Source organism: Euprymna scolopes, chromosome 41, assembly GCF_053919585.1.
Source record: "Euprymna scolopes isolate OS-2025 chromosome 41, ASM5391958v1, whole genome shotgun sequence".
NCBI lineage: Eukaryota > Metazoa > Mollusca > Cephalopoda > Sepiida > Sepiolidae > Euprymna > Euprymna scolopes.
Genome location: NC_136522.1, coordinates 38496213 through 38514268, shown reverse-complemented (window position 1 = coordinate 38514268; position 18056 = coordinate 38496213). Strand labels below are relative to the sequence as shown.

At 33.7% G+C, this 18056-nt stretch overlaps 1 protein-coding gene across 7 annotated transcripts in view; it reads right to left on the bottom strand.

The window, feature by feature from the left end:
- The window catches only part of LOC145266478 (RNA ligase 1-like), a 485995-nt gene that overhangs the window by 180634 nt on the left and 287305 nt on the right, over positions 1-18056 (bottom strand). The gene's annotated exons all lie outside the window — the stretch shown is intronic.

The window sequence follows — 18056 nt, the reverse complement described above, 5'->3', positions numbered from 1 at the left end:
ATTTTATACCAAATATAGTTAGATTGCAGAAAGAATATTAATTTTCTCAATGAATCCATGGGTAGCATGGGGAGAGGGGAAATTTATCCTCCAATAAGATAATTTTAAACTTCAAAACAACAAATAGCCATCTTCTCATGTGCCTTCCTTGCAAGCAAGAGCCAATTTTTTTAATTTTAAAAACTTACCATTTTGTTTCCCAGTTAGAACTTCTAATCAAATCTACATAAGATGGTGAAGAAAAACCAAAGCTTTCATAGCACAAGGTTTCTAACTGTGAGGCCATTACTGACCATGTACATCCCCCTCTTCCATTTTAATAAAATTTTCATTTGAATTTAGCATAATTTTAATGATAGTCTTCTGAATTGAGTATAATTTTAATGATAGTCATTTGAATTTAGCATAATTTTAATGATAGTCATTTGAATTTAGTATAATTTTAATGATAGTCATTTGAATTTAGCATAATTTTAATGATAGTCATTTGAATTTAGCATAATTTTAATGATAGTCATTTGAATTTAGCATAATTTTAATGATAGTCATTTGAATTTAGCATAATTTTAATGATAGTCATTTGAATTTAGCATAATTTTAATGATAGTCATTTGAATTTAGCATAATTTTAATGATAGTCATTTGAATTTAGCATAATTTTAATGATAGTCATTTGAATTTAGCATAATTTTAATGATAGTCATTTGAATTTAGCATAATTTTAATGATAGTCATTTGAATTTAGCATAATTTTAATGATAGTCATTTGAATTTAGCATAATTTTAATGATAGTCATTTGAATTTAGCATAATTTTAATGATAGTCATTTGAATTTAGCATAATTTTAATGATAGTCATTTGAATTTAGCATAATTTTAATGATAGTCATTTGAATTTAGCATAATTTTAAAGATAGTCATTTGAATTTAGCATGATTTTAATGATAGTCATTTGAATTTAGCATGATTTTAATGATAGTCATTTGAATTTAGCATAATTTTAATGATAGTCATTTGAATTTAGCATAATTTTAATGATAGTCATTTGAATTTAGCATAATTTTAATGATAGTCATTTGAATTTAGCATAATTTTAATGATAGTCATTTGAATTTAGCATAATTTTAATGATAGTCATTTGAATTTAGCATAATTTTAATGATAGTCATTTGAATTTAGCATAATTTTAATGATAGTCATTTGAATTTAGCATAATTTTAATGATAGTCATTTGAATTTAGCATAATTTTAATGATAGTCATTTGAATTTAGCATAATTTTAATGATAGTCATTTGAATTTAGCATAATTTTAATGATAGTCATTTGAATTTAGCATAATTTTAATGATAGTCATTTGAATTTAGCATAATTTTAATGATAGTCATTTGAATTTAGCATAATTTTAATGATAGTCATTTGAATTTAGCATAATTTTAATGATAGTCATTTGAATTTAGCATAATTTTAATGATAGTCATTTGAATTTAGCATAATTTTAATGATAGTCATTTGAATTTAGCATAATTTTAATGATAGTCATTTGAATTTAGCATAATTTTAATGATAGTCATTTGAATTTAGCATAATTTTAATGATAGTCATTTGAATTTAGCATAATTTTAATGATAATCTTATATATGCATAATACAACTTTAGCAAGAAATATCTGATAAAGACTAATAAATAAAGAAATATATATATATATATATATATATATATATATATATATTTAAAAGAGTGTAGCCATCAACAATTCTAGGTTTTTCAGCCTTTTATCATTTTTTATTTGAAAATATTTTTATAACACGTTTCAAGCCTTGTTCAGCTCTCTTCAGATATTTTTATATGAAGTTTTTTTTTAATGAAAGGTTGAAATGTTATTTTGGAGAACATTTTACATCTGATAATACTGAATGTGTTTTTCAGAGAAATTCCTGTCTCAGACTTTCTGTCACCAATAATCAGTGTGTTGTGCAATATATATATATATATATATATATATATATATATATATATATATATATATACATGCATAATACAACTTTAGCAAGAAATATCTGCTAAAAACTAATAAATAAAGAAATATATATATATATATATATATATATATATATATATTATGTAAAAGCGAAAATGTGTGTGTTTGTGTCTGCACTTTTTTTGTATGTCCGGCAAAGGCTTTTGTCGGGGTGGGGGCTAAAATGGGGAGGGGGTACCATTTCTTACAACTTTTTATATACTCCCTAGATATCTCTGATTTATGAAAGAAGGTTGTCTCTATCTTTTATTTGAGTGACTTTTATGTTACAAAATTCGCGCTATTTCTTCCTTTCACATGTTTGTGTTTTTGCAAACTAAAAAAAAAAAAAAATGGCACACCCACTAGGCAATCAGTTTTGATCAATCCAGGGGAACACCTCATAAAGATTATTGCTATTCACTCGGAAACTCCCCTTTTTATGGAGAGCTGGTTTTCCCCAACATCTTGGGGAAACAAACAAATACGCAGAAAGTTTCAAGCTTAACTGGCTCTGCATGATTTCATTTCTCTATGGCGTGATTCATTTATGCAACTGCATTTTTTAAGCGTTTAATTTGAACGATTCTCACTTCTTCTGCCTCTTAGGTAACATGTCACATTTTCTTTTCCGACTTTGCTTCAAGGCTTCTGGTTTGAGACTACTTTTTTTTCCTCCCTCACTTTTTTTCCCCTACACACACACCAACAAACACCCGGGCAATGCAAGGCACCACCACTAGTCTATTATATAAAAGGCAAAATGTGTGTGTGTGTGTGTGTGTGTGTGTGTGTGTGTGTGTGTGTGTGTGTATGCCTTGCAAAAACTTTCCACATAGGCGACGGATTTTCACCAGATAGGTATCATTTTGAATTTGAACCTTCGGACAACAAATATTGAAAAATTGGCCAAAAGCATTAATTTCTTCACCCTTAATGGGACACTTTTTTACAAGGAGGGGTAGCAAAAAATCGTTCCTTCATAACAGTTTAGTCAAATACGCATGCGCAAAAGATGTTGTGTACTTGAATTAGTTTAAATATTATAAAAACCGACACAAATTTGCTCATGCGGTCATGGCACAATGGTTAAAGTGGCAGCGTTGTTATCTTTAGATTGCAGGTTCAATCTGAGGTATCAGATAATTTTTTTTTCAATTTTAATTTTAATATTGAAACGGGGTTATTTATGCAATTTTTTCCTTTTTTTTCTTTTTTTCCATCACGTTCACTGTTTTTTTTGTTTTTGTTTTTTAGATTTTTTTTTATGAAGTTTTAACATTGTTCGCTTAGACGTTTTTTTTGGGTTTTTTTCCCCATCACGTTCACTGTTTTTTTTTTTCATTTTTTTTTCGATTCTTTTAAGAAGTTTAACATCAATTTTTTTATAATATTTAAACGCTTATTCTTTGGTTGCCATGTTGCTTTGATTTACCCCCCCCCAACACACACCTCCAAACACACGAACAATGCTGGGCACCCTCGCTAGTCTTCTATATATATAAAAGCGAAAATGTCTGTTAGTGTGTGTGTGCACTTTTTGTGTATGTCTGCAAAAGGCTTTTTACGAGGGGGTACTCCGTCGGCTCACTCCTCCTTAAAACTTTTTATATGCTGTCTAAATCATAATATCTATGACTTAAGAACGAGGGTCGCATCTATCTTTAATTTGCCCGACTTTTACGTGCTATTTTCGAGATATTTTTCGATTGCCGCGTCTTCATTACACTTTTCAGTATAAAAAAACGAATAATGGGGTGAGGAAAACTGGCTTGCAGAGCAAATTGCGTCAAGGTCATCATGCGACTTAACTTTCTCGCACTTGTCAATTTCACTTTATAAATGTTAAATTAAGATAGCTTTCACTTCCTCTCCCCTCTGGGTTTTTTCCTTTTCGTTTCCACCTTCGCGTCAAGGCTTTGGGTTTCAGCCTACCTTCCTACTAAAACTTTTTCTTTTACACCTCCAAAAACCCAGCCAACGTTTTTGTTTTTTTAAACAGGGTTGTTTTGATCTACCCTCACCCCAACACACACACATTCAAACACCCGGACAACGCCGGGTACCCCCCTACTAGTCTAATATATAAAAGCGAAAATGTGTGTGTGTGTGTTTGTATGCCCGCCAAAAACTTTCCACAGACACAATTCATATTGAAGCTCCAACCTTCAGACGAAAAATATCGAAATTTTAGCCCCGCCAATGGTCATCTGGTTGGTTTTCTGTATGGGAGGAGGGCCAAAAAGAATAGCGACATTTTAACGTTTTTCCTATATATTTTACTAGAATTCTAATGTTTTTATCCATATTTGAAAAAATGCTTAGTGATGTCAGGTCATGTGACGTCAGCACGCTTTAATGGCGACGTTTGTATACTTTAAATAAAAGACTCTTTATAGGTAAGATGTAAGTATCGTACAGATTAAAACGTTAACTTACACGTTATGAAAATGGTAGCAATGTGATTATCGGGTTAAAAATAGTAAAATATGAGAGTATTACAAAAAAGGTAAGGTAAAAAAATATTTACGCTTAAAAATATTTAGCGATGAGAAGAATGACTTTTCTAGCATGGTAGAGAGAGCACACCTTCCTTGCAGCAGCCTTGGCAATGCTCTCAATGTATCTATTCCAGTCCATGTTCCCTATAAACTTTAGGCCGAGGAGTTTAAAGGAAGTACTTTCAGGTAATGTGATATGGCCATTGATATTGGTGGTAGAGAAGGTTTCTTGTAGTTATTGAAAGAAACAAGCTTAGTCTTGGCAGCATTGAATGTGACCATCTATTTTTGTCTCCATTGTCCAATACGGATTGGAGGTCATCCTCTAGTGTTTCTGCCATTTCCTTAGATATGTGTTCATTTGTTTTCCCCTCCTGCCTGTTATAAAGAGTGGGGTCATCAGCAAATATACCCACTTCCGAAACAATTTTGTCAGGGAGGTCACTTATGAATATTAGGAATAATAAAGGTCCAAGGATAAACCCCTGAGATACTCTTGTATTTATATCATATTGTTTAGATGTATGACCGTCGAGAACAACTTGGATTTTTCTCTTACTAAATAGGGATTTAATTACATTATGAGTTATTTGATTGGTGTGTTTGTAATGAAATAAACAGCCCAGACAATGTAGCAAAGTTATTATTTAAGCAATGGGGGGGGGGGCGATAACGTGGGTTAAATCATGAAAAATAATTTTCGAAATTAGTAACATATCCAAGAATTATGTAAAATGATGAAATGTGAGTTATTTGATTGGTGTGTTTGTCATAAAATAAACAACCCAGATAATGTATCAAAGTTATTATTTTAGTAAGAGAGTGGCGATAATATCGGTTACATAAAAAAAAAAAACAATTGTCCAAATTAGTAACATATCCAAGAATTATGAAAAATGATGAAATGTGAGTTATTTTATTGGTGTGTTTGTAATAAAATAAACAGCCCAGACAATGTATCTAAGTAATTATTTTAGTAAGAGGGGGGGGGGCGATAACGTGGGTTGAATCGTGAAAAATAATTGTCAAAATTAGTAATATATCCAAGAATTATGAACAATGATTACCCGGAGTCACCCGGGATTGAATGAGATACATGCAAATGGATGCAAGCAAAATACAAGGGTGCCTGGGATTGAATGAGATAGATGCAAATACATACTAGCAGAATACCTGGCGTTGCCTTGGATTGAATGAGATTGATTGAAATATATATTAACAGAATACCTAGCATCACCCAAGATTTAATGAGATTGATTGAGATATATACTAGCGGAATACCCGGCATTGTCCAGGATTGAATGAAGTAGGCGAGAATATACACTAGCAAAATACCCAGCATCGCTTGGGATTGAATGAGATAGGTGGAAATATATATTAACAGAGTACTTTGCATCTTAAACAGTAAGAAGGGGGCGATAATGTTGGTTAAATCATGAAAAATAATTGTCAAAATTAGTAATATATCCAGAATTATGAAAAATGATGAAATATGAGTTATTTGATTGGTGTGTTTGTAATAAAATAAACAGCCCAGACAATGTATCAAAGTTATTATTTTAGTAAGAGGGGGGCGATAATATGAGTTGAATCCTGAAAATTAATTGTCGAAATTAGTTACATATCCAAGAATTATGAAAAATGATGAAATATGAGTTGATTGGTGGTTTGTAATGAAATAAACAGCCCAGACAATATCTCAAATTATTATTTTAGTAATAGGGGGAACGATAATGTGGGTTAAATCATAAAAATGATTGCCTAAATTAGTAACATATCCAAGAATTATGAAAAATGATTAAATGTGAGTTATTTGATTGGTGTGTGTGTAATGAAAAAAAAAACAGCCCAGACAATGTATCAAAGTTATTATTTTAGTAAGAGTGGGGTGATAATGTGGGTTAAATTATGAAAAATTATTGTCAAAATTAGTGACATATCCAAGAATTATGAAAAATGATAAAACGTGAGTTATTTGGATGGTGCGTTTTAATGAAATAACCAGCCCAGACAATGTCTCAAAGTTATTATTTTAGTAAGAGGGGGGGGGTAATCATGTGAGGTAACTCATGAAAATAATGGTCAAAATTAGTAACATATCCAAGAATTATGAAAAATGGTGAAATGTGAGTGTTTTGATTGGTGTGTTTGTAATAAAATAAACAGCCCAGACAATGTATCAAAGTTATTATTTTATTAAGAGCTGGGGGCGAATTACATGGGTGAGAAAATATACTAACAATATCCTCGGCAGCTTCCACAATTGAAGACGATTTATAGAAATATATATTAGCAGAATTCCTGATGTTGTCCGGGATTGAATGAGAGAGGAGCAAATATATACTCCCAGAATAACCAGCCTCGCTCTGGATTAAATGAGGGTGGTAGAATATAAAGTTTGTACCGGAAATGGCTTAAACAATTTTCTGTCTTTAAATTACTTTATTTGTGAAATCGATTCCGGATATGGCCGGATATATTCTGGATATAACAGTTTACGATCTCAAAATTAGATTAATACATATATATTGTTGTTTTTTTATGTTATCATCCGGGAATGATGTGATGGTTGTAGTGGTGGGTAGAAAGAAGCATGATTATGTTAAATTTAAACGTGCTCTTGAGTTCTGTTTTGGGGGTTGGGTTGGAGAGATTAATGTCCGTTTTGGGGTCTAAAGGTATGTGAAATTGTTTCATATATGTATTTAAATTGCCCGTCTTAGTGTAGGTAAGATTATTTTAAATATGTGTTGTATATTACCCGTCCTTACAAAGGTAAAATTATTTCATATACATGCTGTAAATTACCTACCCTAGGTAAGATACAATTATTTCATACATGTAATACCCTAGGTAGGTAAAATATTCTTTTGCTCAAAATAGCAAATGATACATAGACATTAAAAATTCCTCTCTCATAAGAATAACAAATATATTCAAAATCAAATTCAATTTCCTCATTGTTTATACGGTCTTGAGCAACGCCTGGTAGCCCCGCTAGTCTATATATATACAAGCGAAAATATGTGTGTTAGTGTGTGTGTGTGTGTGTGTGTGTGTGTGTGCATTTTTGTGTATGTCTGCCAAAGGCTTTTTTCGCTGGAATTCTCGGGGGAGGGGTTTAACTATTTCTTATAACTTTTTATATGCTATCGAGATCATAATATGTAACACTTACGAAACAACATCGTAAAAGTCTTTTATTTCAGTGACTTTTATCTTACAAAATTCGCGCTGTGAATTCGTTTTCCCTCTACTGCTACTCCTGCTGTTGCTGCTGCTGCTATTATGGCATAAGATTTGACTTAGAAAACCACCTACACTTATTTTCGACTCATCTAAAGTGACTGCCTTCACGGTGTTGTGTTATGTCATCAGACTATTAACCTCAAGGCTTTGGGTTCGAGTCTACCTTCGTCCTAAAACTTTTTTTTTGTTGTTGTTCGTTTTTTTAATATTTAAACAGGGTTATTATTTTAGTTTCCATCTATCCCTGCCAACACACACATCTATTTTTCGCGTTCGCTTTTTTTTCCTTTTATTTTTCAGATTTTTTAAAGAAGTTTTTACATCGTTCGTTTTTTTTTTTGGTTTTTTTTTCATCACGTTCGCGTTTTCTTTTTTTAGTTTTTGTTTTAACATCATTCATTTGCATCACATTAAACAGGGTTATTACTTTGCTTATTCTTTTGTTTTGGTTTACCCCGCACCCAACACACACCTCTAAACACCCGGGCAATGCCAGGTACCCCCCGCTAGTCTATAATATAAATCTCACCTGTCTGCTTAAATGTATGTATGTATGCCTAAAACTTTCGACAGAGACAACGAATTTTCACGAGATCGGTATCGTTTTTAAGTTATATCCTTCAGACGACAAATATCGGAAAATTGGCTAAAAACATTCATTCCTTCAGCCTCAACTGGGCACTTTTCTATAAGGAGGGGTCGCTTTTTCATTGATATTTTCGAAAGTCATCCTCTCTTTTCGATTTAGTAGCCTTAATTTAAACATTTGTCACTTCCGGTTTCGTGATAGGTGTAACAGCAAAGACGTCATGTTTTTTTTTCACATTCTTTTCCTCCTTCATAGTACGGGTTTCGAAAACCGTCATATCAGACAATTGTTATTCATTTGGACACTCCCCTTTTTATGGGGAGCTGGTTTTCCCTCAACAACAAAACAAAACCAAAAGAACTGCCTCGCAGCAAAAGTTAAGTGCGTGATTTCATTCCCCTATGTCATGATGTTTGACCTCAGTAAATTTACACACATGTCGCATAACGTTTTAATCATTTAACTTCATCCATTCATTTTGCTGCCATCATAGCATCGAGGTAAGTTATCACGCTTTTTTTGTTTTCACTTGTGCCTCAAGGATTCAGGTTCGAACCTACCTCCCTCGCAAAACAATGCCAGGCACTCCCACTAGTATATATATATATATATATATATATATAAAAAACGCAAAAGTGGCGCATACATTTTTTTTTGTATATCCGAGGAAGGCTTTTTTCGGGAGGGGGGGGTACTATTTTGGAGAACTTTTTATATACTCCCTAGATCATAATATCTATGATTTGCAAACAGACGTCGTCTCCACATTTATTTTGACCAACTTTTATAAAATTCCCTCTATTCCATTCTTTCGCGTGTTTGTTCGTCTTTTTCATTAGCTTTGATCAATGTTGGGAAAACTCTTCATATCGAACAATTGCTATTCATTTGAGAGTTCCCCCTTTTCTGGGGAGCTTGGGGAGCAGCATTTTACAAAAGTCAACATGAATCCACAAGTCAATAAGATTTATGAAACCTTCACCCCCTGATCTATTCCCAAATGAAAGCCTGTATTCAATGAAGTTTTAAAAATTTATAAATACTTATAATTATTTAAAACTTATAAAATTGCAGTGATCAGCGATAAGTGAATGTAGACTGAACAGAGTTTTTACTTCTTTTGAATCACACTGGATACCAAAAATCTAATTCAAATTACACCTTAGATTTCACACATCAGAATTTGCTTCTCTTAAAGTTTTAAGTTAGTACACTGTGACATAAGGCATATATAAGTATAAAGGCATTTATATATTAACCTCAAACACCATATTTATTTAATTCAAACTATTTATATAGTTATTGTTTCTTTATTTTCTTCATATTACTCTACCCTTTGCCCCTTTTTTTTTAGTTTTATTTTTTTAACAATTCCACACTTTATTAATTCTTATTAATTCCCTTAGCCACAGTTTAATTTTAGCATCAAGTCTTTATTAGACCTTGTTTATATTAATTTCAAATTTCAGTTTACTTTGATGTATTTCTTACTCTAAATTTATTTAGGCAATTGGAGCTAAAATTATTGCTTTACTATTTTATTCATAAAGATGTTTTTGCAATTTAACTCAATAAATTTGAGATAGTGGGAAAGCAAAGTCCAAAAAAATTTTCACAATACTTTGAATTAAAGTATCATAAAAATTAGGCTTCTCTTGCCCAAATTGCAGAAATTTTGATGTTTTATTTAAAACAAGCGTGGGTGCCCGGCGTTGCCCGGGTGTTTGGAGAACTGTGTTGAGCAAAAAAAAAAAAGTGGTAGTAGGAAGGCAGGCTCAAACCTGTACCACAAATGAGGAACAGAACGGAAAAAACGTGACGTTTTTGCTGTTACAACCACCGCCAAACCGGAAGTGACGTAAAGTTAAATTAAGGCTAGACAATTGAAAAGAGAGGATGACTTTCGAAAATATCAGTGAAAAAAACGACCCCTCCCTGTAGAAAAGTGCCCAGTTGAGAGTGAAGAAATGAATGTTTTTAGCCAATTTTTCGGTATTTGTCATCTGAAGGGTTGAGCTTAAAAACGATACTGATTTTGTAAAAATCCATCGCCTCTGTCGAAAGTTTTATGCAGACCTATCTCTGAATATCCTTTATGTAAAATTTCAAATGTTTAGACTAGAAATTGTCTGAGTAATTTGGTAGAGACCGCAGATGTCAAATTTTTTTTAACTCTGACCTCTATTATGACCCCTTAAAATTTATTGTTTTGGGCTCAAATCAAGTTATTAAGTTAGATCCATGTTCAAGGAACCTATATCTAAAATTTGAATTGTTTATACCCAAAATTGACGGAGAAGTGTGGTAGAGTTCTCAAAGGTCAAATCATTGAACTTTGACCTCTTAACAGCCAAATTTCTGGCCGAAAATGCATTACAAAGATTTTACCAAATCTCACTACCCTGTATATAAAATTTCAAGTCTGTAGACTGAAAATTGACAGAGTTATTGTGTTGGGAAATTTACACAGACAGAAAGACACTTTCACTTTTATAGATATACTAGCATTTCAGCCCGGCATTGCCCGGATGTTTGGATGTGTATGTTGAGCAAAAAAAAAAAAGAAGTGGTAGTAGGAAGGCAGGCTCGAACCTGTACCACAAATGAGGAAAAGAACGGGGAAAAAAAACTGACATCTTTGCAGTTACAACCACCACCAAACCTGAAGTGAGTTATGTTTAAATTAAGGCTAAACAATCTAAAGGAGAGGATAACTTAAAAAAATACCAGCGAAAAAGCGACCCCCCCCCCCGTAGTGCCTAATTGAAGGTGAAGATATTAATGTTTTTTAGCCAATTTTTCGATATTTGTCGTATGAAAGGTCAAACTTTAAAACGATACTGATCTTGGTACAATCCGTCACCTCTGTCGACAGTTTTAGGCAGACATGCAAGCAGACATACATGCATACATTTATATATTGGAAACTAAAAATTTTCAATCCAAACCGATAAAAAAGCTTGCCCTACCTCTGAATACCCTTTATGTAAAATTTCAAATGTTTAGACAAGAAATTGTCTGAGTAATTTGGTAGAGACCACAGAGGTCAATTTTTTTTAAATTTGACCTCTATTATGACCCCTTAAAATTTATTGTTTTGGGTTCAAATCAAGTTATTAAGTTAGATCCATGTTCAAGGAACCTATATCTAAAATTTCAAGTGTTTAGAACCAAAATTGTTGGAGGAAGATTTTCCCAAATCTCAGTATCCTGTATATCAAATTTCGAGTCTGTAGACTTAAAATGACAAAGGTATTGCGTAGGGAAATGTACACACTCACACAGACACACAGATACACAGACACGTTCACTTTTATAGATATATAGATAGATAGATAAATGATTGTGCCCAAATAAAATAATTTAACTCCCCAAAATATGAATTCATTGAATTCTGTTTTCACTCTTAGGCTAAAATATTTTTTTTTTTTCTATTTTTGACAATAAACTGCGTCGATCGCTTTATTGCAAATTAGTAAAATCTCAATATTTCACTAAATATACGTCACAACAAAATAAAAATTATATCATCAAACGACTGCTTTAAGGTTAGTTATTTCCAAAAATTTTATTCAAATTCACAAAGTTATGACATTTTATTCTTTATAGTGAAATTTCCACTGTCCACTGCTTGATTGCAGATCTCTTAAATGTTGTTTTAGGGCAAAAATACAATGTCTTATCATGTAAACTTTATTTTTTATTATATTTTTCTGTCAAAGAATAATGAGAAAAAGCACATCCCAGGTGATAAGCCTCAAATAAATGAACACATCGACACATCCACCATTTTTTAAATAACTTAAAACAACCTTTTGTCCCCCAGGGCAGTCAATTGTTTGATCTCAGAACGGAGTTATGGCTGGCAATATCAACTATGATCTCCACAAGGCATTCTTTGAAGTAAATTGCTCTCCTCCCTCATAAACTCCTCTTTTTAATATTGGCCAGAGATATTCAATGGGGTTAAGGTCTGGAGAACAGGTGGTCAGGTCATTAGAGTTTCTCCAAAGAAGCCCATAGATTCAAAAAAGGCTGTAGTCGCCCCAAGCAGAATGGGATGGTACATTGTCATGCATAAAAATCATCTGAAAACAACATGACAATGGTAGGTCATCTAGCCATGGTGACAAATGTTTATCTAAAAAGGCCATGTACACATTGCTGGTAAGTTTTACACCATCTGGAACTCGGAATGGTCCAACCAACTTATCCCTAATGATTCCTATCCAAAACATGATGACTCCACCTCCTTGTTGGCGATGAACTCTGTAAGGAGTTGGAGTTCCGTTCAAGTTCCAAACTTTGGCTCATTCATCCAGACCATCAAGAGTAGCACAGGTCTCATCTGTAAATAGGACACATTGGAAATCCATTTTCATGTAATTCTGTGCCCAATCCATTCGTTTTTTATCTATATTGTTTGTTCAATGGAGGCCTTGGAATAGTTTTGATATTCCTTGCCATCTCATTCAACACATTACATCGGGCCTGTCTGGATCTTGGAGCGATTCCAGCTCTTGGAAAAATGGAAGCACTGGTGCTGTTTGGGTTTTGGTTGATTTCCCTATGAATTTTCCGAATATCACGATGTGGAAGGTTTCTCCTGGTGCCCTTATCCTTTCTGGATTTGGGTGTTGGGGTTGTTCACGAATGAAGTCAAAGTTCTTGGATCCCTTTCCAGCTCCATAGCTAAATCTTTGATGAACAATCCTTCTGCGAGGCCAGCAACAATCCTTTCCTTTTTGATAACTATTAACCCCCCCCCCGCCTTTTTCATTGGCATTTTAAAAGACCTGCAATAAAGCGATGAACAGTATAAATTACTTGATAATAAATGTCATAACTTTGTAAATATTTTAATAAAATTTGGGGAAATGGATTTAAATAAAATTTTGGGAAATAATTAGCCTTGAAACAGTCATTTTATGATACAATTTTCATTAGTGAAATATTGATATTTTACTAATCTGCAATAAAGCGATTGACACAGTTTAATGAACACATTATGTAGGGGTTGCTTCTAAGAAGTCCCATAGAAATGCTAAGAAGTGCTATATAAAGAAAATACCACAGTCCATGTGAAATGTTTCCCAAGTTCAGATGGAATAATCAAGATGAGAATCATTCTTGTTCCCACCAAACAAGCTGTTTTGAGATTGTAATCAGATTTAACTAACAATCGAGACTGAAGGATCAATCCTTACTACAGGTGATTATAACTAAGAATAACCAAATAATAATTAAGACTTCAAGTCACGAAATGAGAACATCTACCACCGTTGGGCTGAATAAAGAGTTCCATTAAAAATTTCATATAGGTTCCAGAGTTTGAAAAGATGTGTTCGAGTTTACATGGGCGAAAACATTGTGGAAATAAAAAGCAAAATGAGAATCATTGTATTAATAAGAATCCTAAGTATCACTTTGAGAAATATTTGAAATGGAGTACACAAGATTCCTATGCTCAGTATATCAAGTTTAAAGTAGCTGAGCAGCAGCTTAGTTCCTACCAATTTGGGCAAATAACAAACAGGGTCATGTCTTTTATCTCTACTATCATCAATGGTCCTGAAGTAATTTCATCAGCATCTAACAAAGCAAAACACTTTGCCAGGAACTTTGCAACATATTCTACCCTTTGCGACCAGGGCCGTGTACCTCCTGTATTGTCTCTCTGACTGAAAACATATTATGTAACTTACAAATATCTGTACATGATGTTGCCAAGCTTATGAAAATCCTTGATGCCAATAAAGCAACTGGTTCTGACAGCATTCCAGTCATAGTTCTCAAAACACTTTAACTGGAACTAGCTCCCATACTTAAAAATCTATTTAAACTTTACCTTAAGGAGAAATGCTTCCCAATACCCTGGAAAACCTTATCAGTCTGCGCAGTATTTAAAAATCCCAGGGATTTGTCATACTAATCAGTTTTCTGTGAATCATGAGTTGCTGGAATCTCTGATAAACAGAGAAGTGGTCAACCACCTCAGCAAAAATAACCTGCTCAATGACATGCAATATGGTTTCCATTCTTCCAGATCTACAGCTGATGTAATAACTGTTATATCACATAAGATTAGTGAATCTCTCACCAGGGGCTTCTCTTCTATAGCAATAGCTCTTGGCATATTAAAGAATTTTGAAGGAGTATGGCATAAATTTCTACTTCCTGAATCCAACTCTCTTCCTGATCTACATAAATTATCTCCCAAATCACATCCTAAGATCATTTGTAGGCATTTATGCTGAAGACACTACCATCCATGGCAGCACTTCAAAGGTCGTAAACGACCAAGTTCTTTCTGATTCTCTCTCCTCTGATCTTGATCACATGGCGCAATGAGGAAAGGGGTGGCTAGTTAATTTTAATGCATCTAAAACTAAGCTTCTATCTTTACATCATCAATGCTCTGATCCACATCTGGCAAAATGAATGGTTCTTGTCTTGGAGAGGCTCCATGTTTTGATAACCTTCTAGATCTGACCTTTAATCCTGATCTGAGATAGAACATGTACATCAAATCCGTTGCCAAGGTCGCTAGAAAAATGATGGGATCGTTCCAATACTCCAGTAGATATCTCACTGCTGGTGCAATTTTCTACCCATATAAGAGCCAAGTACATTCAAGGATGGAGTACTGTTTCCACATCTGGGCAAGAGCTGCTAGACAGAGTACAAAATAGACTTCATAGCCTAGTGGAAGGTGCTCTTTCCTCTTCTCTGCAACCTCTTTCCCACAGAAGAGATGTTGAAAGCCTGTCTCTGCTTTATCATTATTTTCATGGCAAGTGCTCGTCTGAGCTCCAATCTATAATCCCCCTGTCCTGACTTTCACAAAAACCACTCATCTAAGTGAAACTACAGTGCTAATGTATTTATTGATCCGCCCTATTTTAAATAGTATTTCCCAGTTTAATTAAAGTTTTATGATATCTGTTTTTATTAAATTGTAAGATTAAGGTACAGAATAGGTACAAAACACTCTCCACTCCCTATGTTAAGAATGGTTTCCTAAATAATAATGTTATTATTTCAGCACGGATCAATAAGTGCACTAGTACCGAAACCACTATCAATAATTTCCCTCACTCTTTATCTGTGCACAAACCTAAATGTAGATTCCATGAACAAAGTTTCTTTCTTAGAACTACATGCCTATGGAACTCTCTTCTTTTTTCCTGCTTTCTAACTGACTACAATATGGTGGTCTTCAAGTCCAACGTGAACAAATTCTTGATGAACCACTCCCTTAAGTAACCCAATTTACCAAATTTCCACTACTAATGATTACTACGACATGTTCCCTTTGACCACTGTACACTAATTAATCCTCAAGTGGCCTCCAGGCCTTGATAAGTGATGACTCCTTGTAAAAAAAAAAATTTCACAAGATCGCCAGCTATGGAATAGCTGGAAATGTCCTCTCAATTATTAAATCCTTTCTCTCTGATAGACTTATGAGAGTAGTCATTGATGGGCAGAAATTAGAAACTCATAGTACTAATGCTGGCGTCTCTCAAGGTTCTATCCTGGGCCCAACTCTCTTCCTGGTCTTCATGAATTATCTCCCTAATCACATTCTTAGATCATTCGTTTATGCAGATGATACTACAATTTATGGCAACACTTCAAAACCAGCAATGACCAAGATTTTTCTAATTCTTTCTCTTCTAATCTTGAGCACATGATACCACTGTATCATGTGCTCAAGATTAGAAGAGAAAGAATCAGAAAGATCTTGGTCATTGCTGGTTTTGAAGTGGAAAAAGGTGACTGATTACTTTTAATGCATCTAAAACCAAGATTCTCTCCTTTCATCATAATCGCTCTGACCCCCATCATGCTTCAATTGAAATGAATGGCTCTCGTCTTGGGGAAGCTCCATGTCTTGACAAGCTTCTGGAATTGACCTTTACTCCTGATCTGAAATGGAACACATACATCAAATATGTTGCTAAAATTGCTGGAAAAATGGTTGGATCACTTTACCGTTCCAGAAGGTATCTCACTGCCAGGTATGCCCTAAAATGGAGTACTGTTGCCACATCTGGACAAGAGCTGCTTGGCATGCACTATCCAGCCTTGAGTTCAAAACCGGCTTTAAAACCTGGTAGGTTATGTCTTTTTCTCTTCCCTTCAATCTCTTCCCACAAAAGAGATGTTGCGAGTCCCTGCTCTAATGTCATTTTCATGGCAAGTGATCAACTGAACTATGGTCCTCCTTGCCAAACTTTTACAAAACACACTTACTAGCTACAACCACTATATATGATTTCCCCCTATCTATCTTTATCTGTGCCTAAATCTAAACACAGGTTTCATGAACAAAGCTTCTTTCCCAGAACTGCCCGTCTGTAGAACATTGTTCCACTGGTCTGCTTTCCAGTTGAATGCAACATAGTAGCTTTCAAATCCAATGTAAACAAGTTCTTGTTGAGCCGTCCCCATAAATAATTAAATTCTTCCCAATTTACAACATTAATGATTGCTAAACTACCAATTTACATTCATTAACCCTTATACTCAAGTGGCCTTCGGGCCTTTATAAGTAGTGACTCCCAAGTAAAAAAAAAAAAAAACCTCTGCCATTTACGGACAAATGGCAGGATTTTCAAATGAAATTTTTAATTCTTTTGTTCATTAAATTTTTAAATGCAAGTACAGAATATTTAACAAAACTCTTCATACTCATATTAAGAATGGGTTCCTAAATAATGTTATTTCAGCATGATCTATAAACTGCAAAAGTACAAAAAAGATAACACCAATATTTACTGACCCTCAGTTGTACAATTAATTTCTTAAGACATTATCAATGAACGGGGAGAAGGAAGCATTATAATGAATCTTCCACAGCTCTCATCGTCTCACACAAAAAAAAAGATTCATTTTTTTTTAATGAATTTCCACCAATTTGGCAAACGCCTAAAAAGATAAAATTTTACATCCAAAACTGATCACAAGGAACGAACTCTATTAAGTTAATCAACTCAAGTTTATCAAGAACGACTGCCAAAAAGATTCTTGGCGGCAAAAATGCAGACAATTCCCAAGCATTTGAATGACATCTGGAATCAAATCAGAAACGTAATCGGCTGATCATAAACTGTGGAGGATTTTAGCTTTTGCAGCAAATGTTGGAATGCTTTCAAAATGGTAAACGTCAAAGAAAGACACAAACAAGGAAAGATATAAATATTGGCAGAAAAACAAAAAAACTTTACAGTAATTTAGTGTCTGATCACGTTCCTCCGAAGGAGAACAAAATTTAATTAACCTTGAAGACTATGACAAAGCATATGCTGTAATCAGCTTTTACTTGAGGAGAGTGTAGCATGAATCATGGTTGGAATAAGGTAATAGACAACAGACTGTGATGTACCATAACTCATGCTAACAAATAAAAGTAAAAAAAAAAAAATAGGAAGATAAAAAACAGAATTAGAGAAAACAAGATATATATAAATTACACACACACACACAAATTTCTAAGACATGGAAGTTGTTTGTATGGGTGAAGTGTTTCTTTTGCGTGTAAATGTTCAGTTAAATTGTTCCTTTCATGTACAGAATGGAGAAGAAAGGGTGAGCATTTGTGTGTGAGTAAATTCATAATAGTCTTAACCAAGGGGAACGAGTAGGTGCACCCATTCTTTTGACTGCCTTCTCTTATCTGTTTGAATTCCTTTT